The sequence below is a fragment of the Onychostoma macrolepis genome, chromosome 04 (assembly GCF_012432095.1).
Source record: "Onychostoma macrolepis isolate SWU-2019 chromosome 04, ASM1243209v1, whole genome shotgun sequence".
Lineage (NCBI taxonomy): Eukaryota > Metazoa > Chordata > Actinopteri > Cypriniformes > Cyprinidae > Onychostoma > Onychostoma macrolepis.
In genome coordinates this window covers 27322765-27347478 of record NC_081158.1, presented here as the reverse complement: position 1 = coordinate 27347478, position 24714 = coordinate 27322765, and the positions used below count along the sequence as shown (strand labels likewise).

Below are 24714 nucleotides of genomic sequence, written 5' to 3'. Positions count from 1 at the left end.
CCTTTAGTTTATATCGATTATTATATTAATCTTAATTCAAGGATTTTTAGATTGACAATAGTTTTTACTCTAATACACAAAAATATTTAAAGAATAAACATCATTTTTTGGTAGAAGGAGCAGGTCAAAATTCAACTTGATGTTTCATTAAGTTTCTGATTTAATATCCCCTCGAACTATCCTTTGGCATCTAGCTTTGTAGCTCGACAGTTCCCAGTTCAATGAGGTGATAGATATTCAAGTCAGAGAACTGCTCTTTAAACCCTGGGAGATAGAACTAAAGGATACAGGGGAGTAAACAGAATATATGGCCTTTAAGGTGATGTTTGGGTGCGGTGGGCTGCGCTCCTGAGTCGAGGGACACTAAAGGTTACACACCTTTCTCTCGACAAAGACCCGAACAGTTTTGACAGTCCCTCACCAAACGCCCTTCCTGGTGGCCAAGCAAAAAGACTACTTCAGGTTACGGCAAGAAGTAAACCTGACCTTTTCTCAACACTGAACGTATAGGAGAGGTTCGCTGGGAGCGCAGGCCTGAATCACAGCTGTTTCCTCCACCTACAGTGAACTTAACGTAAAGCCCAGATGACAGTTCCTGTTGAAAGACTGTTAGATGGTTAATTACTCAGAACAACAGCCTGACCTTCTCGGTAGTTCCTGCACAGAATGTTTGACACGATGGCTATTATTTATAGATCTAAGCATAGGCGGAGTTGCCTTTTTTACTTTCAGCTGTACAGGCACTAGAATTAACAATCAAGTCAGATATATTTTTTCACACAATCAGGGTTATTGGATAAGTATCTACTTCTGTACATTACAATCTGTGTAATTTTCTTTTATATGTCCAGGGTTCAAAAGATACTACTTGCTAAAGTCAGATTTTGCTTGCATTTGATGTTTAGTGCTAATTTTGGACCCTGCACTTACACAGGCGCGCAGATGGCACATGTACATGTACATGCCCGGCTCGCCGCTCCTTAAATGTGCACTAAGCGATTTTTGAAAAACGCTTTTGATCGCAGTGAATGACCGAGTCCCAAAACCCACTTGCAGCCAATCAGCAGTAAGGGGGCGTGTCTTGTACTGATAGAGAGAAGAGGCGCTCAATTTGAGTGCACAGGACTGATATTAGCAGATCGACTATAGATAGAGAGAGATGGCAGATAAAAAAAAAATATCAGAGAAACAAAACATTAAAAAGAAGGGTTACGATCAGGCAAGAGGTAGGAGCCACGTAAATATCGGAGCAGCTTTCCAGCAGTGGAGAGACAACTTATCCGTGTTGGCTTTTGCTTGAATATGCTTGTGTGTCATCTTCGCTCGTTTACCGCGATTGGCGTTGCCATGGTTGTGTACATACCTGTGGATGCAGAGATTTCAAAATCGTGATTCCCCCCCTGTATATAAATGTATATTATACTGTATGTAATTTGCGGGCATCAGGGAGCCGCTAATATGCCTAGCATTGAAACTGCTTTTGAATGTACGATCGCTTTTTAGTTTCACTTTCACTTTGGAGATTTGTGATCGCACGTACTCTGTTTATATTATGGAGCGGCAGTACTTACCACACATTTTACAAGATTAGAATGTCAGTGGTGCTCAGAATCTGTAAATCATTCGCCATTGTCCTCAGTCATCTCTCCTTACTCTGTGTATGTGGTAAGTGAAATTTTATGTAGGCTACTGTAATGTAACAGGCAACCGTTAGCAATCGTTATTTGTTTCCATGCCTTTCTGAATATGGATTCACGCTTCGGGCACACCCCTAATTGTGATTAAATAAAAGTCCAAAATAAAAATAAAATAAATCCAAAATAAAAGTTTGTGTGTACATAATGTGTGTGTGTGTACTGTGAATATTTATTATGTATATACACACACATGCATATATTTAAGAAAAATATGTTGTTTATATATTAAATATATTTATATATAATATAAATATGAATATAGATATGTACATGTAAATATTTTCAAAATATATACTGTATGTGTGTCTTTATATAGACATAATAAAAATACACAGTACACAAACATATATGTACACAAAAACTTTTATTTTTGATGCAATTAATCGCAATTAATCGTTGCCCAGCACAAAAAAATAAATAAATACAGAAAATAATAAAGAAAGAAAAAAGGTAATGCAAAAATACAATCAAATGTAAATAATAACAATAAAAAATTTGTATTTGTTTAATCAAGTCATTTATTGCTTTATTTATTTTTCTATAATTTGTTTATTTATTTAATGATTTTTCCCACTGCAGATTTGGGCCTCCATACATGACCCTGTTAAGTGACTGCCACATTTTCTGTGGCATTTCCTAAATGAGGAAAAATGATCATATTATTTTGAATTATTGCTCAATTAAGACACCAAATTGAATTATATCATATTAAAAATATATACATACAATTATATATGAACAAATAGACACTTGTTCCTTTAAACAAACAAATTAAATAATTTAAATAAATTAAACTTTGTCTATTCATAAAGAATAAAATAAATAGAATTAAAAATAAATATAGAAAATAACAAATAAAGGAAAAAGTAATACAAAAATGAATTAAGTTAAATGAAAATGTTATTTTATTTTATTTTTCCTGGCCTCCATACTTGATGACCACATTTTCCATGGCGTTTCATATATGAAAAAAAAAAAAATCAGATTTGTGAAATATTACTCACATTAAGCCACCAGATCATAATCCCAGATTCATAATAATATCATATTTAAAAGTAATATAAAATATATATATTAATAAGACGTAACAAATTGCATAAATGTTATTGACAGGTACGGGAAAGAGTCATTTGGACCCAAAGTATTCTGCTTCATATACACTGTCTGCCACTAAACTCCAGTGTCTCCATGATCTCAATGGCCAGATGGCAACTCAACCTAATGTTATTAAAATTATCTTTAAAAGAATTTAAAATATTCCTATTTTAAAGGTCTACTCTTCACAAGTATGCTTTCATTATGATGGTGAAAATAACTCATCATCAATAAACAAAGACCTTTTCACTACATGGGCTTACTCAAGGGACTGCATTAAAAACACTCTAGTTAATGAACACCTTTTCAGAAGTTGCATGTTGGAATGTCTCATTATGCTGCACTTAAACTGACTGACCTTTCGTTTTTGGAGGACACATACCTCTTAGTAAGCCAATCCCAGCTGCTCACTGAAGTTTGAAGTGATCCCATATGTAGCACTGTTTTCAATTGATGTGTCCGGTTATTAACACCAACTTGTTATTAGTAGTAGTTGCAGTTTCTGTATAAAACGGAGTGCAATGATCTTTAACAGAGTGTATTTTTTAATTTTTGTTTAATCTCGACCTACAATAAGACTGCATAATTAATGGAAACAATGCCAAGTGCGCAAATTAACTATAAAAGGTGTATATTGCAGCATTCAATAGATCTAAATTCGCTGTGTCAAAGGTTTCTATTTACAACATGATTTTGCAGCGTTGAGCTTTGTAGCCAATCACAGATGTTTCTGTTGAGCACATGAATGGAATGGCCAATCAAAGGCATTTACTTCACCAGAGCAGAAGAAATGTAATCAATGCCACTCAAAACGCCAAGGACTTCAACAAATATCAATGCACCAAACTCTCATAATAACTACCAAACTCCTAGTAACAATGCAAACAAGCTATATAACAAGAGCTATATAACAAGAGTACAATACTTCTGCAGATGTGCAGAAGTATTGTACAACAAAACAATAGCACTGCTATTCTTGTACAGAGCAGGGCAACTGATTGCATGTCATCTGGATTATGTAATCAGATTCCAAAAATGAAGTACTTGTAATTAGATTAAATTTCATTTTAAAATACTCATAATCAGACTACAGTTACTTTTTATTGATTACATGGTTTCATATTATTCACACATAGCAATAAATTATTCCTAATTTAATGATTCTCCTTAATTTGTCTTTTTCATCTGTTAAGTGTTCCTTTACAAAATAGCCTACTGCTTATATACATTTAGAAAGTATTTTAGTTTTGTTTTAGTTTTAGACATTCACGCAAAGAATGAACAAATTTAAAATGCACAAATTTACGTTATTTCTTATTTACATGTAATGCACGCAGTCCCAAACTTTTTGTCATCTTTCACCTAATATATTTTCTTGAAGTACCCTGAGATTTTATTTGAATAATTAAGTAGGTCTATAACATTTGCATGTTCACGGTTCTCTGTGGGTCACATGACATGCAGGAAAACAAATAAAATATTGTATTTTTTAGTAAATGTTTTATTTTTTATCAATTTTATTCTAAAATGACTTATTTTAATTGGACATTTTTCTGATTTAATTATTAGATTTTCTTTAACCTCACAAAACTCCTGCAGTTCCTTTGCAAACCTTGGTTTGGGAAACCTTGACATAACATATTTAATGCACTTCATGTTGTTAACTACAACGAATGAAATATATTTTCTTACTCTTTGTATTTTTCTATCAATATGGTACGAGATTATCCTATTGCGTGATAAATGACTTGGGTCAAAAGTAATCTAAAAGCAATCAAAAAGTATTCTGAGAACATGAAATATATGTACGTACGCACACACACACACACACAATATTAAGTTAAAAAGTTCTATTAATACATATTAATTGCTTAGATACCTTTTGTTATAAACATGCAGAAATATCTGACACAAAAACACAAAATTATACTTTAAAAATGTCTTTTGTGCAGACAAGTAGCAACTGTGTGATTATTTATAAGGTTAAAGCATTCTAATTTCACTGTATAATAGAAGCCATTATCTACTCAGCTACTGTAAAACAGACACAAATAAAAAGTCTGGCTCCCTCGTCTGGGTTACCTTGCAGGTGGCCTGTGGTGCCGTTTTCTCTTTTTCCAGCTGGTAAGTGTTTGAAGGTACATTTGAGGATGGGGTGCTTTACATACAATCACAAATCCCTAATAGCTCAATCTGAGGCCAAGCAGCAATTCTATTTTTAAAGGCAGTCGTGGCACTTTCATTAATGAGCACGCGGCCACCTCCCGCCACGGCAGCCGTCTCCATTGTGAAGTCTGCCACTCCGCTTTCATTAAGCTCCCACACTCCGACGGAGACAATAGAGCAATTCCAAACCGCGCTCAAGGTAATCTTTATGGAAGGGCGGAAAACAATGGGGTGCCGAGGGGGAGTTCACATGGTAATAAGTGGACAAACCCAGAAGCGATTAACTCTGTTGTAATCCCATTGAGTTCAATCAAAGGGAGCAAGCAGGGACTTTTTCAGAAATCAAGCGAAGAGCGTCGAGCCAAAGGAAATGGCTGACTTTGAGTGCGGCACCTGTAGAAATCCTGGAAATATGCCACTTTGGGTTTTTAGTTTTGATGGTTGGTGGAAGTTTGTTATAGGATTGTAAAACTCTAGCTGGTTTGAACTTTTCCAAGTTGGATTGTACTGAAATGATTCGCCATATGCTTGAACGTGAATGCAGTACTGAGTTTCGATTGCTTCAGTGAATTGATACACTTATACAATAGTATATAGTTTCGTTTTCTCCACAGGAAATTCAAATCCAGTAATAGATTCGGTGTTTACTGAAATCATGCACTGCTTGTGATATTTGAATATGTGACCAGTCTCTGTCACATAAAACATTCCCATAAGAGGAAAGATCAATTCCTCATCATCACAATAGCAATTCATAGGGACCCCGAGCTATTGATTTGTGGGAGTGTCTGCAGACCATTGGAGACCATTGGAGACATGGACTTAATGAGAAATCATAGAGCACTGCAACATTTGTTTTGTTTTTGACACAAGGGAAAGTATGACCCTCGGATCGATGAGGGACAAAGAAGATTGATTGAGGAATCCAATTTTTGTCATAACTTACACAGCACTTTTCCAGTTTACCGTAACTGATACAAGCTAAATATCGCAATCTTTATGTACTTAATATCCGACGGCCTTAACTTGTCCTCCTCTATTTATTTTCCTGCACGAGATGAATTTAGGAAAATAAATGAGCCCCTCTACTTCAATACTTTTAACTTTAATATGTTGGCTGACGCTTGCCTAAGGTGGTAAATGCTACTGACAACAAATCTGTCACATTGTTGGAAGAGAGTCAGAACTGGTTCTCTTGTGAGCAAAACTAATATTCGAAGCAATTTCTGAAGTCCTACAACTTCAGGTTTGAGGCGAATACATTTTAAAGGGACACATTTAATAGGAGAAAGTGCAATTAAATGGATGTTTCTCTCGAAAATGAAAATTCTGGTATCATTTAATCACCCTCATGTCTTTGCAAACTTGCATGATTTTCCTTCAACGGGACACAAAACTTTCAAACTCAAAAAAGAACAAAAGCTACATCAAATATGGCAACAAAAACCTCAAATGTCATGATGCTTGGTCACATGATGTGCAAGAACCAATGAAGTTTGGAATCAGCTGACATTTGAGCAGATATTAGCATATTTATGCAACTTTTTGGAAAGTTCGGGGTCCCTTGACTTTCATAAGGACAGGATTTCTTCAAAATATCTTTTTTTGTATGTTTAGCAAAACAAAACAATTTGAGTTTGGAATGACATCAAGGTGAAAAAAATACTGCAGAATTAGAATTTTTGGGTGAACAATCATTATTTAAATCAATGTCATTAAAAATGGGCAGTAGTCCAGAGACAACAGTGTTATTATTATTAATAATAATAATAATAATAATAATAAGGAATATAATAATACTTACAGTCAAAGTCCTGCCAATTTTCAAATAAATAATAATAAATTATTATTATTATTATTATTATTATTAAAAATACCAAGAGGTAAATTGAGATTATAAAATAAAAATCTATAGTAAAATATAACACATAATAAAAATATAATATATTAAAATTACAATGCTATATAACCTCATGTGTAAAGATATAATGTATAAAAATATATAATTATACAAAATTATTTGCTTTTACATTATTGTAATGACATTGAGAATACATGATCGCAGCATTTTTATTTTTGGGAGAGCAATCCATTTAAATTAATGCCATTAAAAAATGGCCACTTTCATTTGTCCAGAGATGATGGTGTTAATTAAGAGGACGCTGTGTACCACAAGGTTATGAAACCAGGAGGAGGCAGGGATCTAGGTAAGATAGTATTGATAGTATGGGAAATACGATCCCCCACCAGTCTGTCCTAGGATTCGGAGAGACAGAGACAGGTACTGATCAAGAGTCTCCTTGCCGCTTTCTATCCCTCTGCTCTGTTCTAATCAGCATACAAGCGACAGGCGTCCTGTGTTACAGCGGCTTGGCTGCCATTCCAGTGGCTATTGATGAGACTTCGGGGCAGGGGGGCGGCCCAGCCCAACACTTTCTCATCTAGCGCTGGAGTCAGGCCGTCTGTCCGCCGCCCATCCAAAATGAGACACCCTGAATTTAATCTGAAACGGAGAGGGGGTGGCAGGCAGGAGTTGGTGTATCATATCAACTCCTCTGATAGTGCCTCTCCTGCTTTCAGTGAGGGATTGGAAAGTGGCACCACTTTTTAAGCCAGACTGATCAATGGCGCTTATGTATTGGGTCGAGCGGCATAGAGCAGATGTATGGTTCCACTTGTCTGCTCGCAATTAAAGGGGGAAATAGATTGCCAAAGCATCGCACGGTAAGACGAACCCGTACGGGTGCCTGGTCCCATCGGAGCCATTTGTTTTTGAAGTTTGAGTGTGAAAAGGCAGTCTTTCCCTCTAAGGTGAATGTGAAGACATGTACTTACACTATTAATATCCTTAATTCAGCTTTGGATTCAAAACTGTGATTTAATACTTTGTTTTCAGAGGCAAAAGAAATGTCAAAAATATTTTTTTCTACTGTAGATCGGTGGTTATCTTGCTACAGCAATGCACACCCAAGTGCTATGTGGCAGGACAAACAAAAATTTAAATACTAAAAAAAAAGTAAGCTGTTTCATTTTTCCATGTGTTATTTGATTGATACAGAAATCTTTGTCCGTCTCTAATAACTCTAAATGTTTCTAATTGGTCAGTATCATACAGAGTTGAGCTTCAACTGAATTCAAACACACCTGAATGAGCTAGTTAGGGTCTTCAGAATTACTTGGAAATTATAGGCAGGTGTGTTTGATTAGGGTTAGAGTTAAACTCTTCATGACACTGGTCTTTCAGGGGCAGAACCGAATAGCCCTGAATAGACCTTTCACAATGGTGAATTATATTTTATATAATACATAAACATACAATGGTGGAATTGTATTCACAATTTCACCATTGTATGTTTATGTATTATATAAAATATAATACATAAATATACAATATATTATAGGAATATATTAAGATGTAACAGAAAATTAATATATATGTAAAAAATACAATTATAATGCTATATATTTTCATGTAATGTATACAAATACATATTAATAAAAATAATTTACTTTTTACACTGACTACGTTTACATGGACATCAATACTCCGATTTTAATACGATTAGGACAATACTCTGATTAAGAGTCTACCATGTAAACAGAGATTTTTGATTACCTTAATCCGGCTAAAGTCATAATCGAAGTAAACACAAATCAAATTAAGACGTGGAGTATTCCTATTTTATTCGCATTATTGAAGTGCAGTACAGACATGTAAACACCCTAATCACACTATTATAGTCGTGTAGGACTTTTCGCCGCATTTTGCAACAGGACACATACACGGCAGTGATCAACCGTTTGACGGCAAATAAAAGAGCTTCAACAACCGCTGTCGCCTGTATGCGCATACAAATAATTAACTGCACTTGAAGCTTTCATAAAATTAAAAATTAAACACCCAAAACTGTATATGGCATCATCACGAAGACGATCTATATGTTTATATGTGAAATTCTGGAGGAGACGTCAGATAGCGTCGCGTGGTGACGTAATGACGCATGCCATTAATCGATCTATGTACTATAACATGTAAAACGGGAACATGAAAGGATTATTCTAAATGCAACTCATGTAAACACCTTAATCATAATATTGTCTTATTCAGAATAAGGTAAATAATTAGATTACTGATGTCCATGTAAACGTAGTCACTGTTGCTGCACAATAGTCAAAGTAAATTTTAAAGCACTGAATGTAAAAAATAATCACATATTATTAAGTGCATCTTTTTTTGTACCCCCATTATAATAATATAGATATATCAACATGAAGAGATTTCAGATCACTACAAATTTACTATATAGCGCTTTTCACAAAATAATTTTGCTAAAATTAGTTCAAACACTGGACTGGAGCATGTATGGATGGATTGAACTGACAAGCAAACGGCCATTAAGTGGCCAAAATGCCTTTCAAGACCAGTTTAACCCCTGGGGAACACTGTTTTGACTTGCTGATACTATTATTGTCCTATTTACTCAAATGTGTTACTTTGGTCTGAAAAGTTCGAGAACCATTAGATGGTTAACATTTTGACGTTCATGTGACGGTATTCAGGTCACTCCGAGTTGACGGCCATCCCATTTACACTCCCTCAGGCCACGTATCAGGTAATTAGAGGTCACGCGAGAGAGGGGTTAACAGACCTCACTTGGCGTGAAGGAGCGCACCGCTGCACCTCTCTTTTGATGTCTCGGCACTTGGCCCTCCCCTCTATCCACCTGAATGTCAACCAATTGGGACGGCACAAGGGCTTGACATTATGTCTGCGGGTTATCATTATGTGTATTTTTTTTCCGCTCCAACTGATCGATCGGCTCCCATCCGCAGAGGTGCTTCTGGGGGGAACTGTCATCACTAGTTAGGGATTGACCAGTGGGGATCATTAAGAGAGAGCCCAGGCTTGGGGGAGGCTTTGTTGGGAGGTGGAGGGGATGAGGGAGGGGAGCTTTCTGAAGAAGCCAAGCCTTTCTCTTTTAGCCTCCTGGACTTGCTTGACCTTTCACTTAGGGAGCAGCTGGAGCCGAGAGATATTTAATTGAATGGAGTCTTCAGATGTATTTTGGAGAGAGCGATGCAAGTGAGAGAGCATTGGAGATAGTGCCAGCTCGAGATGAGCAAGTCCAGCCAGGGGAGAGCGAGAGAGAGAGTGAGAAAGAAAAAGACAGAACTGCAGAAGGAGGCACAGAGAGAGTTTGCTTGACCTTCAAAGCCTAATTGATAGGCTTTTCATAGACCTTGTTTGAGATGTGCGTGGTCCCTGTTGTTCGGCAGCCCCTTACAACTCCTGGAGAAGTACAAAGTCAACTGCAGGTAGGGAGCCCCTAGTGGCCCAGTACAATCAATAACGAGCAGGCAGCGCTAACGAGGGCTACAGTCACTCTCGGGCTCTCGCAGACGGCATTAACAGGCAGAGGCGAGCTTAATTCTACAGCCGGCACTCATTAACACGGCCAAATGCGGCGAGATTAAGGAGGCCGTTTGTGGACGAGCAGATGCGGGGTTGCTGTGCCGAAAGATCTGGAAGGGTATTGAACTGGACCTCAAAGACGTAGCAAACAACTCAACTTAGTCGTAATCTACTCGGAAGCCTCAAACTTTCTCTAGCATATTCCGCTCCCCCGGTTTCTGGCATCGGCCTGTATTATGCCGAGGCTAACGGATGTGAATGACAATTCAATTTTTGCGAAATCCCTCCAAGCAGCTTGGTAAAAGACTGGGGCTTAAGGTCTGCCTGAAGCCCCTGGAAGTGACAGGGGAGGCATAAGAGGTGGAAGCCTGGTCCTCATTGTCTTTGAGAGCAATTTAATTAGGCTTAGTTTCCCCTCTGTGGGCCAGGGAAGCGAAAGAGAGTGAGAGAGATGACGAGCACAAGCGAAACAGAGACCAACAAGGTTCCTATAGGCTCTTGTGAAGGCTGTAGCCTTGGACACACAGAAAGGATTTCATAGGGATCATGTACGGAGATCAACAGATAAGCAGCTAATTTTGTGTACTTAGGGGAGCAAACGATTGAGCGCAGCCCCCTCCGGAATTCCACCAGCGGAGAGGATGAAAGGCAGAAGCCGAGCCGAGATCTTAGGCTGTTTCGGCCATTAATGCTGATCTCGAAAATTAAAGATTTATACCACTTGATAGAGCTCACTAACGGCACATACCGGAAGAGAGGAGCTCTCATTAAAAGCTATCTTGAAAAGAATTTCAGAGAATGAAAGACGTACAGTAATAAAGATCTACTTTGGGCTAATTGGTTAGGTTAGAGTTGGTATCCTTCATCTCCTGAACAGGTTTCCACCTGTTTGACTATTAAACTTCTGAGGTACAACATAAATCACACATTTCGCCACAAGTCATCATATTTGATTTGAGAGCTTCAGTAGATGTGAAAACAAGTTACTAATCATTATGCAAATCTATCAAATGGCATCAAATATAGTGCATAAGTCAACTTTAGTTTTTTTTAGTCTGGTTTTGAAACTGAAAGCATGTAATCACGGTGGCATTTGGTGATCCAATCGATTCCTGTTGGATAAAATGTAATTTTATGTTAACTGTCCAGTTTTATGTGCAAATGCATTAAATTATGGAAGTAAAATGGGTTGCAAACCGACTACCACATGCAAAAATTCCCCAACACAAACAATCACAATAAAGACTATACACTTAGTAAACTTTACTTGTTACCTGAAAACTCAATTTTCATACAAGGAGTACTACTACTGGAAAAACTGTCCAACCTAGTCCTGATTTCATTAAAAGTAGTGCAACTCTCTCAGAGAAACCAGATAGAAATATCCTAGTTTGAGCTCCTACTTTGAGCATTTTATGTTTCATGTAAAACTTTTAACACATACATGTGGCTAAGCTCCTAAAAGTGACATAATATTGCCTTGTTATGCATATCAAGCAAATAAAAAGAAATGCAGCTAAATTACCCATGAAGATGTGCGTCTGGCAACCAAACCCCTCATTTATATATTCATTCTGTTCTTGTACTTCTTATCAAAATGGGACACGGTTTACGCAGGGACCCCATCCCTCTAGACTTAACAGATCTATGACAAACATGAATCAGCATGTTCTGATTAATTCAAACCTTGATGTTTAGCATATGCTGCCAATCAAAACCCCTTCCAAAACCCAATTCAAAGTTTCCTTTTGTGGTGTTTTTCTTCTTCGGTACAAATCTGAGGTTTGGAGTATGATTAGTTGGCTGTAATGTAATTTTTAAACTGCCAATGTAAACTCTCTTTCTCTCGCTTTCTATATATATTAAAACTACAAACTACTACTTTAATTGTACTGATTTTCTGTTGGATGGGCACCTGTAGCCACGTCCCCAGCCGAGGTGGACAGTGGACTCACGGGAGTCCAGGGAAAGTCTGCTGAGCCGTCCATGACTCTGTTCTCTGCAAGAGGCCAATCCTCAATGTTTAATCAAAGGCAGGATCTGGCATGTTGTTGGTGTTTTTTTCCACAGAGCTCCACCTTCATTCTGTACACGGTTGTGCTTCAGAAAGATCAAACCGTCCAGATAATATGATCTGTTGCCAAGATTGATAATGAGCATCTAAATGAGTTTGGCCCATTAAGTGTACCTCTGGATAATGAATAAATAATTCACCTAACAACCCCGATGTGATCCCTAATTGGGTTTTGAAAAAGAAGCCCGGTACTGTTTTCAGATAATCTCCAAGCACCCCTCAATTAGCTCGATCTATAATACACATTTTTCAGTAGATCAAGTCCATATGTTGTTACGATATTATGAAGCGTAGCACAAAAATTGTTGCAGGTGAATTATGAAATTAACTTACAGTTTTCCTCAATAATAACATAGCCTTTAACTCTGTTTATTAGGCACAGACTTGTGTCCTCGGTTAATTAAGGCATGCAGTCATAGCAATGAAACCTCTAAACTCCACTTTGCAGAAGCCAGAGCCTTTGAGCGATGAGAACGAGTAGAGAGCGAGCGAGAGTTCAGAGGGAAAGAACCAAAGAGAATGAAGAGGAAGGCTTTGCTAAACAAAGTAAACGGAGCAAGGCTTTTTTGCGAGCTAATCGCAGGAGTCGTTTTAGAGTTGTGTAATTCATTTCAATTGCTTTGTGACATTTGGAGAACCACAGCCTTAATCACCCTACCATGACTCTTTGTCCAATAATTATTCAATTATAAAACCTAATTGACAACCGACATTGTCTTTTATTGCTTGATTTATTGGGTAATTGCACTGCTGCTAAGAAATGCCCTTCACCCAGGACTGTGAATAGTTTTGGAAGCGGAACTCTTGTCATGCCAATGAAATACGCTGGGGAACAAAAAAATGAAAAACTAAGAGGATCCTTCAACTGTCAAACAAGCTCTCCTGATGTGTTTATGTCCTTGTTCGCAATTATGGCACATCAAAAAAGTATCTTTTGTCTGTGACATTAATTACAACATCTGCGGTGCATTAAAAAAGCAGAAAACGCGTCCAAGTGTAGAGTCCTTGTGTTTAAACCCTCGCCAGTTGAAACAACGGCGTATGTCATAGGTCTGTTTGGTGTGGTCCCAGAGTGGCCCACTTAAGCGTTCCCTTGTCCTTTGCCAACAAATGAAGATTTTCGTTCCCCACAGCGGGTGAGAGAGACTCGCGTGTGCTCTTCCCACACATATATCTCATCTTTCATTTCCTTTGATGACTAGTGGGAGAAGTTTCCCTCTGCAAAAGTACTCTTGAAAATAATAAATCATGAGAGTTTCTTCCTGCACTAATTGACATTTGACAACATCATTTGCATAATGATTCAAAACACCCTCGAGGGAGATGCTTAAAAGGAGGGAAACATTATGGATTTGCTAATTAGCTATCGTCAATTCTTTTTTTCCCCGCAGTTGTCGTCGTTAGTTGGAACGCAGTAACTTGATCAGACAACCGTAGCCTTTATGACAGTCATCATCACTATTCAATCAGGATTATTGGTGATGTTGTCAAGAGGATGCTGCATTTTCCATGCAGTGACATTAATCTAGATTCCAAGTTTTAAAGTTGGGAATCTTGTTTCAAATGCATACTCATCTTAAGTTCACAGTAAAATAATAAGAGGTCCAAAGTTTGAGTCCACTAGTGTTTTTATTTTGCATTATTTAAAAAAAAACTATTAATTCATTTTAAAATGATATTACATGCATAAAACTGAGTGAAATGTTGAACTTAATTTTTAATTCAATTAAAATGTCAGACTTTGATAACTTTGCCCCTCTGTTGCTGTAATGACAGCAGCACTATAGTTTGAGATGTCCCCATTCAACTTTTTAGTACAATCCAGATCCATTTGCGCCTAATTTAGCATCATTTGTCGCTTTCATGGCTCATTTTAAACAGAACATGCTACAGCGAGGACCGAGAGAGGGTCAGCTGTACACAAGGCCCTTTTGGTTGGAGTGCCATTGTGTTTTTGTTTACCTGTGTTTGTGGTTGAGAGGTGCTCGATAAACTGTTGTACCATCTCTCTCTAAAGAGGCTGCGCCGATATCTGCTGTAAAACTGAATGTATGATCTGTAAAAGCATTAAATTGTTTGATGGAGCACGTTGTTTGTTTAAAACGCCTGCTGCTAAAGTGTGAGGTGCTAATAGATGTTGCCTCTTTAAGTGAAAATAGATGAAATCTCAATTCCCAGGTGTGACTCATTCATTAATTTTGAACTATAAACATTTGACAGAAAGACATTACACCTGTGCCTTTCATAACAAGCCAGATTCTGTCTATGTTCACCATTTAAATGTTCAATATGAAAACTATTACAGCAGTATCTCAAGAAAAGAACAGAACACATCAACAAATATTGGACAATAACAACTTGCAAATACCAGAAAGACAGCCTACATGGGATAATCTGTTCCAGGAAAAAAAAAAAAAAAAACTTCTCACAAACACCCACAAATGTTCAATAAACTAAGTGTTGAGTATCTTCGATTTTAGATACAATCTTGCCAGTTGCCAAAATATTGCATTTAAACAAATTTGCTGAGTGAATAATTCAATGACTCTCCACTTGTTTTGTTACTGAATTAATTCACATTTTTGAATAATTCACAACTCATTCATTACATGGATTCAAGTGTTTTGTTTCTGAACAAATCATACAGACAGTTATGAATCTGTGTATCATTCATTCACTATTTTTTTATTTAATGTTGAAAGTAGAAAAATGCAAAAAACGGCTTATGAGTGAGTTATTCACTCAAGCAGTAGTTACGTGAATAATTCACTAACTCATTCATAAATGCAGTCAAATGATTCATTTCTGAACGTATTTCTTTACTGAATGAATCTGAATTAATAAATGAGTCTTACTATATGAATGAATGAATGAATGGGTATATACTTAAACATTTATATACATAAAATATAGATATTTCTTATGTATATAGGTCTGTAGCTATTTTGTTTTGTTTAGAGGCTTGAACTTGTGTCTGTTATTGCTAGTGTCTGAAATGATTGTCATCATTGTCACAGTCTGTTTGTTCAAGTTTGTGGTTCAAAACTTTTCAAATGCTATTCAGATGAAAATGTGTTCCAATAAAATTAATCATTAGAGCTGCAGACTAACACAGAATAGCAGCAATATTCAGCTCTGATGTACACTCAGATTTCACCTTATATGCTCAAAAGTCTGCCGCCTGTCCCCCAAGTTCTGCAACATGCTCAATTAAATTGAAGCGATAAGTTCTAAATTGGTCGAGAAGCCAACAATGGGCCAACGGTGCCTACACTACACTAACATTAACAGCCATAAACAAATTTGACTCTCAATTGTACAGTTCATATGATTTGTTTTGCCAACAACAACTGCAATATTATGGAAGCAAGGTGCATACTTTTAATACAAATTTAAAGAGCAAAAAATGTCCCATTTTTGACTGTCAGTGCAATTCTACATTCGATTTACTTTCTGCCACTTGCTACATACTCAACACAAAGGGCAAATACGGGGAGTAGTCAGAATAGCAGTACGCCTCTTTTCCATCCATTCTGTCTTGGCAGTTCCTCCACAGAAGAAAGAAATTAGTTAAGGTACCCGTTGAGAGAGGCCTCAAAACACAGAATAAGTGTTTATACTCGAGGTGAATGTAGAGGCCAAGTTATTTTGTAAGGTTAAGAAAACATGACCATTGGAAAGAGCAACCGCAAGAGAAGCTGTGAAATAATTTCCTGTCAAGGGCATAAAACGTCTCTCAATTGAGGTAAACATTTCTACTTTCAAAAGCAATTTATTTCCTAACAACCGCTGAAGGAGACAACATATCTCATGTTGCTTTTCCCCTGAATTTTCATTGTGTTGTTTCTCTTCCCTCCAAACCCTCATTTTCACAAGTTGCTGTTTACCACCAGCTTTGTCTTGGAGCCAAGATCTCAGATCTGCCAGTGCGAAATCACGTGTGAAGAGAAGCGGTTTAAGGTCAATGTAATATTGTTCTCGTTAAATGGGAACAGATCTCCTCGGAATTTCAGTGTTTTGATAGTTTGTTCATTGTTTTATTTATCGATTAGAGCATCTCAATGTTACTGCTATATTACTCAGGTTTAGATATTTAGAGGTTTAGAGGTCAAACTCATTATTTTCTTGGTGATCACCAATTAATGAGCATAATAAAGTGAAACTGAGTCAGATTCTGCCGTTTTAAACAACTGATGCAAGGATGTTATTTGATGAATCAGTCATGTGCATCCTCATTTTAATTACTGGCTGTTTGTCCAATCATCATAAATACACTGATTGAAATCCTAATGTCCTGTATATGTATGTATATGTATGTATATGTATATATATATATATATATATATATATATATGAATTTGCACATATAGACCCCCAATATCACTTGATTATCTCGGTTGATTTACTCCACTCAGGAAGTAAAAAAAAAAAAAAATCAATTTCTAGGTCTCCCGGCCTTCTCAAATGTGGAATTGGCGGTGCCGGCTGTACTTCAGCCGAGTGGGACTTATCTCCTCACTTATCAATTTGGTTGAGCGTCCACCTCTCTGGCAGGTTGGTCCTGCCATACTCCTTCCACACCATGGCTTAAAAAAAAAAATCCCACTTTAACACATTAGACTTCCCATTTCAGCCAGATAATTACACAATTATCCGGCTTCACACCAAAAAAATCCATCCAGGGGTAATTGGTGCGGAAGGGAGGGGGGAAGCTACCCAGATTCCACTGCTCTTCCTGAGAGAGGGTCTAGGGGAACGAATGCAGATAAGTCAAGCAGAAAAAGGAGGGAATGAAGAAACCGGGAGGAAGAAAACCTAAACACCTATTTGATTTTAATCTTGCCACTTTGCGTGCATTTAAAGAGCCTTCGTTGGTTTACCGGAGCTGACTCCTGCCAATAAGCTGTTATCAATGTTGAAAATGAAAATTTTAAATGTCAGTGTGGATTCTGCGTTGAAGAGCAGTAACAGGTGCTTAGCTCCTGGTGAACCGGAATAATGTCCCCATTATTGGTTGCTCATAGAGCTGTTACAAGTCGCTTTGTCGTGGTTCTGGGAAGACCATTCTCCTGGAAGAGCAAGCGTAGCTCAATTATTTGGCCAGAAACACAAAACGCCCGCTTTCACTGCGCCCTCGCATCAGCGCTGTCTATCATGTATGAAATAACCTTGATAAAAGTAATTGAATTTCTTTCTGAAAGGATTAACGAGTGGTAATTGCACGAAACAGAGGTGCTGAGCAGAGATATTCTCACTTACAGCCGGGAACAATCGGCCCGGCTTTCTCATCTCCAGACACGCCGCATCTTTTCAGAAATCGCTGGGAAAACAAGTGTGTGTGTGTGTGTGTGTGTGTGGGGGTCTGTCTGAAAATAAGATTTCCACTCAAATGCCAGCGGATGGCCTGATTACCATGCGTGCGCGTGCACCCGCACGGTCCTCTAAATGTGCTGAGATGGTCTTTAAACAAGATTCAACACTTTTAAACCCCAGCAGACTTAATTACGGGTGGGACCTCGCGCAAGAAGGGGGAGGGGAAAGAGACGACGAAGCAGGAGGAAGGGAAGAAGGAGTTTCGCACGGGGTGTGTTTTTGTAGCACTTTCTCACCATTTCCCGCAATAAACGGCCTAAAGCTTCCCCTTTTAGCTCAGCGCGCTCACACCCACGTTCGCACGCGCACATGCTCGCGCAAAACCTTGACTTAAAGTCCCCATTACTTCTCCAAAACTGTCTGAAATATCAAACAATGCGCTGCCGGTGGGGGGTGCGCGGTGTGGAGTTAAATCGGCCCAGACTCATTTCCATACAGCTTTACATGTTTCAAAAAGATATGCATAATTACAGGGTTTGTACATAATTGCTCCAACACATTGGAAAAAGCCAGGTTTGTTCTTTTTTTAAATGTTGGCGCTGCGGCTCAGAGACTTCGCTTCTCTTCCGTTGTGGCTCGAACAATTAAAACAATACGGATGTCTTGGAAAGGAGCTCAGCTCTCATTATCGCCTTCTCTTCTCCTGCGTCAGAACATTTACGGCTTAAAAGAAGGCCCTGGCACCTTGGCATTGAAAGACACTCTTTTTTTGGGCTCCTTCCCTTCCCTTTTGCGTTTCTGGAACAGTGCGGCGTATGTGTGTGGGGTGGGAAAAAAAGAAAATGTAAATAAGATGGAGTTTGCGACAGCTCTGTTCTGTTCCAAGAGACGAACGTCTGCATCTGAAGCAATCAAAAAAGGCTTTTCTTAAAGAGTTTCACCCATCTTATTCTGACTCTTTGAACAGATGCACACATTGTTTGACTTGATACCAACACGCTCGACTCTAGAGGACAAAAAAATCGGAATGTGATTCAGGCAAAGGATGAATATTTGACTTGAACTTTTAACATGAAGGCAAATTGAGACTCGCTTTTATCGTTCCTTAGCACGCTTAGAAACTGGGAATAGTACCACTACGACTCATAATGATATGTTTGGAGGAGAACTTCGTATTACATTTACGCATGGGAATTCCTAGGACCAGCGAAAATCAGATTTTTTTTTTTTAGAGGAAATCTCGAGAAAGGAGATTTTTAATGTGCGATTTTGAAGGAATGATTTACCCAAAGATGACATTTCTGTCATTGTTTACCTCGTTTCAAACTTGTGGAATTTTTCAGTTGAATTTTTGAATCATCTTTGTGCAGCTCCTTTCTTTAGAACAAAAGATCAAACTGACTCTAAGTTAGAAAAAAAAAAAAAATGAAAACAATGGCCACATTAAAATAATAATGCTTTAAAAAAATAAATTGAGAATAAAGCTGTAATTTTGAAATTTGACTTTGACTAGAACAGACATCAATATTAAAGTAGTAATACTTTGAGAATAAAAGTCAAAATTACAAGAATAAAGTCATATTAAATTAGTAATATTTTAAATAAGATAATGTAATAAAAAAAAAATCTAAATTTTGAGAATGTCATAGTATGAAGTCATAACTTTTACAATACTTTTGTGACAAAGTCAAACATTAAAGGGTTAGTTCACCCAAAAAAAAAATTCTGTCATCGCGCCGCTGTATGAGGTTCTTTCTTCAGCTGAACAAAAAAGTAACCAAACAGCAGCTATTGACTTTCGCAGCACCCCCCATACTATACCAAACATACAGGTTTGCAATGACGCAAGGGTCAGTAAATGATGACAGAATTTTTATTTTTGAGTGGACTGTCCCTTTAAAACTGAATAAAATTTATAATACCAAAGTTTATAGAAATACTAAGATGCTTCACTCCTATACTGATGAATGGGAGAAACTGCGATGTGCAATATGGCTGAATAGTCCCGCCTTCTAAATGAAAGAGCCAATCGCTGGTTGGTAAAGTTACTGCATCACTGCAGCAGACATTAGAAGCTCCGGTTCCCATAGAAACCTGAGGTTAGACCAGCCAATGTGCATGCGCCGTCTTCTTAGTTCACGCAAAAATGAAAATTCTGTCAGTAATTACTCACCCTCATGTCTTTTCAAAGCTGTAAGACCTTCGTTCATCTTCGGAACACAAATTAAAATATTTTTGATGGAATCTGAGAGCTGTCTGACCCTCCCATAGACAGCAATATAAGCAATATATTCCCAAGTCCAGAAATATAGCAAGGAGATCGGTAAAATAATCCATGTGACATCAGGGGCCCAACAGTAATTTTACGAAGCTATGAGAATACTTTTTGTGTGCAAAAGAAAAGAAAAAAAACAAACGTCTCCTCTGCATCACCCTAACGCCATTCTTGAGCGTATCCGCTAGACGTAAACAATGTATGCTATTCTGCGTCACACCAGATACGTTGTTTTCGTTCAGATCAAATCACAACAATTCAATTCAAGTTTATTTGTATAGCGCTTTTTACGATACAAAACGTTGCAAAGCAGCTTTATAGGAACTTAAGTTTCTACAATATATTTATATATTGTAGAAACTTAATATATTTAACTTATGGCAAAATTTGGTAATTCTGTATATTGTCTGAGGGTTGGCATCATCTCTTCTCGGGTGTTTGGTCATCTCAGATCATTTAAGGGTTGGATCCAGACTGAAGCTTCAGTAATTCCTAGTTACCATGGGATGTTAAACAAATAGAGACATAATTAGCGTAGCTGTTGTTCCATCCAAGCAAAAATGATTTGTTCAACCCAAGCTAAAGAATAATAATGTGCATTTGAGCAGATATAACTGCAGTACAAGATTATATGATGCATTATGTGAATGCTTGGCTTAAGAGATGTGTCTTTAATCTAGATTTAAACAGAGAGAGTGTGTCTGAACCCCGAATGTTATCAGGAAGGCTATTCCAAAGTTTGAGAGCCAAATGTGAAAAAGCTCTACCTCCTTTAGTGGACTTTGCTATCCTAGGTACTACCAAAAGTCCAGAGTTTTGCGACCTTAGGGAGGGGGTTGGATTGTAGCGTGGTAGAAGACTAGTTAGGTACGCAGGAGCTAAACCATTTAGGGCCTCATAGGCAAGTAATAATATTTTGTAACTGATACGGAACTTAATAGGGAGCCAGTGCAGAGACTGTAAAATTGGGGTAATATGATCATATTTTCTTGACCTGGTAAGGACTCTAGCTGCTGCATTTTGGACTACCTGTAGCTTGTTTATTGAAGATGCAGGACAACCAGTTAGCAGTGCATTACAATAGTCCAGTCTAGAGGTCATGAATGCATGAATTAGCTTTTCTGCATCGGAAACAGGTAACATGTTTTGTAGCTTGGCAATGTTTCTAAGATGGAAGAATGCTGTTTTTGTAACATTGGAAATATGATTTTCAAAAAACAAGTTGCTGTCTAATATAACACCCAGATTTTTGACTGTAGAGGAAGTAACAGTACATCTGTCTAGTTGCAAATTGTTATCCAAGAGATTGTGTGTACTGTTTTTTGGTCTAATAAGTAATATCTCTGTCTTATCTGAATTTAATAGGAGAAAATTATTGGTTATCCAATCTTTTACATTTTTAACACACTCTGTTAGCTTAGATAATTTAGAAGTTTCATCTGGTCTTGTTGAGATATATAGTTGATATAGAACAATGTAGGAAACATATCCGGTGTGACGCAGCTGAAACAGAATAGCATACGTTGTTTACGTGTAGCGGATACTCTCCAAAATGGCGCTAGGGTGATGCAGAGGAGACAAATTTTTTTTTTTTGCGCACAAAAAGTATTCTCGTAGCTTCGTAAAATTATGGTTGAAACAGCTCTCAGATTCCATCAAAAATATCTTACTTTGTGTTCTGAAGATGAACGAAGGTCTTACGGGTTTGAAACGACATGAGGGTGAGCAATGACAGAATTGTAATTTTCGCGTGAACTAACCCTTTAAGTGCGTTATGATTGCACATTCGGCATTGGCTGGTCTAGCCTGAAAAATAAGCTATTTTAAACGCTATTTGAGCATAAGAAGCAACATTCATGGGGCAGTCCATTTCAGATTTTGTTGCTGATTTGAAATATGTAATTTAATTGCAAGTTAAGCAAGCAGTTTTTGAGATTTCAGGATTCCCCCATTCATTTAGATAGGACTTGCCCGGAGGCGTTGCAAATATGGCCTCCGAATGAACACTTTCCTTGAAAGGGGCTTTGGTAATACTTTGGAAATTATGATAATAAAGTCTAAGCATAATGACATTTAAAAAGCAATAGTTTGAAAATAGTAAAAATTTTGAGAAAAGTAGTAAATAATTCATAAAAACAAACAAACAGATAAATAAAATTGTTAATAAAAATACATATATAGTTATAAAATAAAATTATGAGAATAAAGTCATAGCATATTTTGGGAAGAAAAGTCAAATGACAAGAATAAAGTCATAGCATTTTAAGATTAAAGTCATAAGCCATTTAAGTTCACCTGACTCAGTGTTGACTAATGATTTAGTCATAGTAAATCTTGAGTTAACAGCTCACTGGAGGGGAAGATTAGCAGTTGACTTTTATATCAGCATGTTCCTTAAACAAAGCTGTCAAATGTTTTATAATAAAAGAGCTGCATGAAGATTTTTCTGTATATGCACTTCATGTACTACAGAAGACAGAGAGTGATACAGGTTAGTTCAATGACCTAAAGGCGAATAAATAATTACAGATTTTTCATTTATGAGTGAACCATTCCTTTAATTCTTTAAAGCTGTCAAAAAAATATATATATTCAGTATACGGCAGAATATTGGAGAGCGGATACTCTAACTTAATTAATGTCTTTTTTGAAAAAGACACCCTCATTGCAAATGAGTCCCATCAAAGTTCTCCCATGGCCTTAAAACGAGATCTAGGTCCAATTATTTTAGAGTGAGGAAATTATGGAAATATTGGACTAACACTGATATCAGTTATATGACTATTTTAATGAATTCTGCCATGTTGAGGGTACAATAATTGTATTCAGAACTATCATAGCCAACACTAAATTAGTCCGTTTTGCTGATTTAAATGTTATGGTCAAAGTCTTTGGGGTCTAAATTGGTCTCAGAGGATCTTTCACAGACGATGATTGCGCTTGGCTTTTGTGATGTATCAATACAGTGATGAGATTTTTTCAGCTCGGCACAATGCACACCACTCTTGGGATGGGCCGGCTGAAAGAAAAAATATATCCTTTACCAGATAAAATTACTTTTTCCTCCTGAAAGTCAGAAAAATGATCGGAATAATGCACTATTCATGGCATCGGACAGCAGGAGGTGGGAAAAACAAGGTAGAATAAGGTTCCCTTTTATATCCTTTTTCTCATCCTCATACACCCCGCTGCTGACCAGTGCAAAAAAAAAAAAAAAAAATCCAGGTATCCTAATGTTTAAAAAAAATAACACTATTATTGGCCGCTATTGAATCCAATTGCAACCAATGCAGGTTGTAACAGATAAGGACCTGATGGAATCTGTCTTTGCACTATCTGAGCCAAAGTGGTCTCCGTATGAGTCAAATGGAACGCCAACGCATTGACAATTCAAATCGGACAGCAGCTTTGCAGGCAATTCACCCTGCAATCTACATGCGTCCCCCCGCCGGCAGACCCAGACGAGATTGCATTTTATACACAAAGGCCTTCACTTTGGAAGACCCTTCATATTCACTCACAATCTAATAAAGTCCCGTGGTTTACAAGTGTGCTGAAGAATTCACTTCAAACGTTTTTACACATGGACCAATAAAATGGAAATTAGCTTAATTATTAAAGGAACAGCTCACTCCGAAATGAAAAATCTATTTTTCAATGACAGTTCCTAACGACTCATTAAAATGGTCTATACACGTCATATATAATATATGTATATAGCATGGTTCTCATGCATCTTCTGACCAAATCAGTGTTGTTATTGTTAAACTAAAACTAACCTTATACAAAATTAAAACTAAATTATATATATATATATATATATATATATATATATATATATATATTAGAAATTTACAAAAGCACATAAAATTCCTAACATTTTTAAATTAAAATGAAAACTAAAAAAATAAAAACAAAAGCTAATTTTAACTAACAAATAAATACTATAATAGTATATACAGTAAATAATCCTGAAAAAACACTGGACTAGATGTCATTGTGGTCAAACCTGGTGTCTATTCAGGGTAGTACATAATTCAAAATGTTTGTATAACTACCGGCTGACTATCAGTAGTTGAAGGTCAACCAAACAACCCAATTCAGGCATTTTAGGGGCTGTCTATTACCCTTATTCACTGAACTGTTTTGTTAGCTCTGTATAGCCTAAAAACTAGCTTAAGGTATAAGATGGACACTGGGAAAAGAAAGAGTGAATTGAACAATACACTATGTACCAGGCATGCCCTTAACATATGCAATTTGTTTTTCTGCACTTGCCGAAGGGATAACGCCGATCTCTGACCCCACTGCAAACTTAAGCAGGTCCCCCGATGCCCAGCCTTCATGAATCTTTTAGGCAGAGGGAGTCTGGAGTTCAAAGTTTCTGTGAACTCAAGAAATAATAAGCTGCCTGATTAGCGTTGCTAAAAATACCAGCATGGCCAAAAGGAGCCAGGTGGTAAGACGGGCCTCCGGCCCATTTACATGTTCAGAGGCCGATCTGATACACAGAGACACGCCATACAATGAGAGGGGCCCTGGTGCTTTTTACTGTGACACCATCCCCTCAACACGTTTCTATATACAGTAAACGTATCTTATAGCAGTCTCGCACTGTGCCTTTCTTCTGCCAGATCATTTTAGCTACTGTTCGGGAAAAGACAAACAAGAATGCTGTTGC

At 37.3% G+C, this 24714-nt stretch overlaps 1 long non-coding RNA gene across 3 annotated transcripts in view; it reads right to left on the bottom strand.

Moving 5' to 3' along the window:
* Window positions 1–250: 250 nt before the first annotated feature.
* The window catches only part of LOC131539487 (uncharacterized), a 49896-nt gene continuing 25432 nt past the window's right edge, over window positions 251–24714 (bottom strand). For 2 of the 3 annotated variants that reach the window (XR_009270883.1, XR_009270881.1), the window contains one exon: window positions 251–433. This is a non-coding gene — a long non-coding RNA (uncharacterized LOC131539487). Of the gene's footprint in view, window positions 434–2873; window positions 3295–24714 lie in introns of those variants that run through there. The other variant, XR_009270882.1, reaches the window with a different exon arrangement.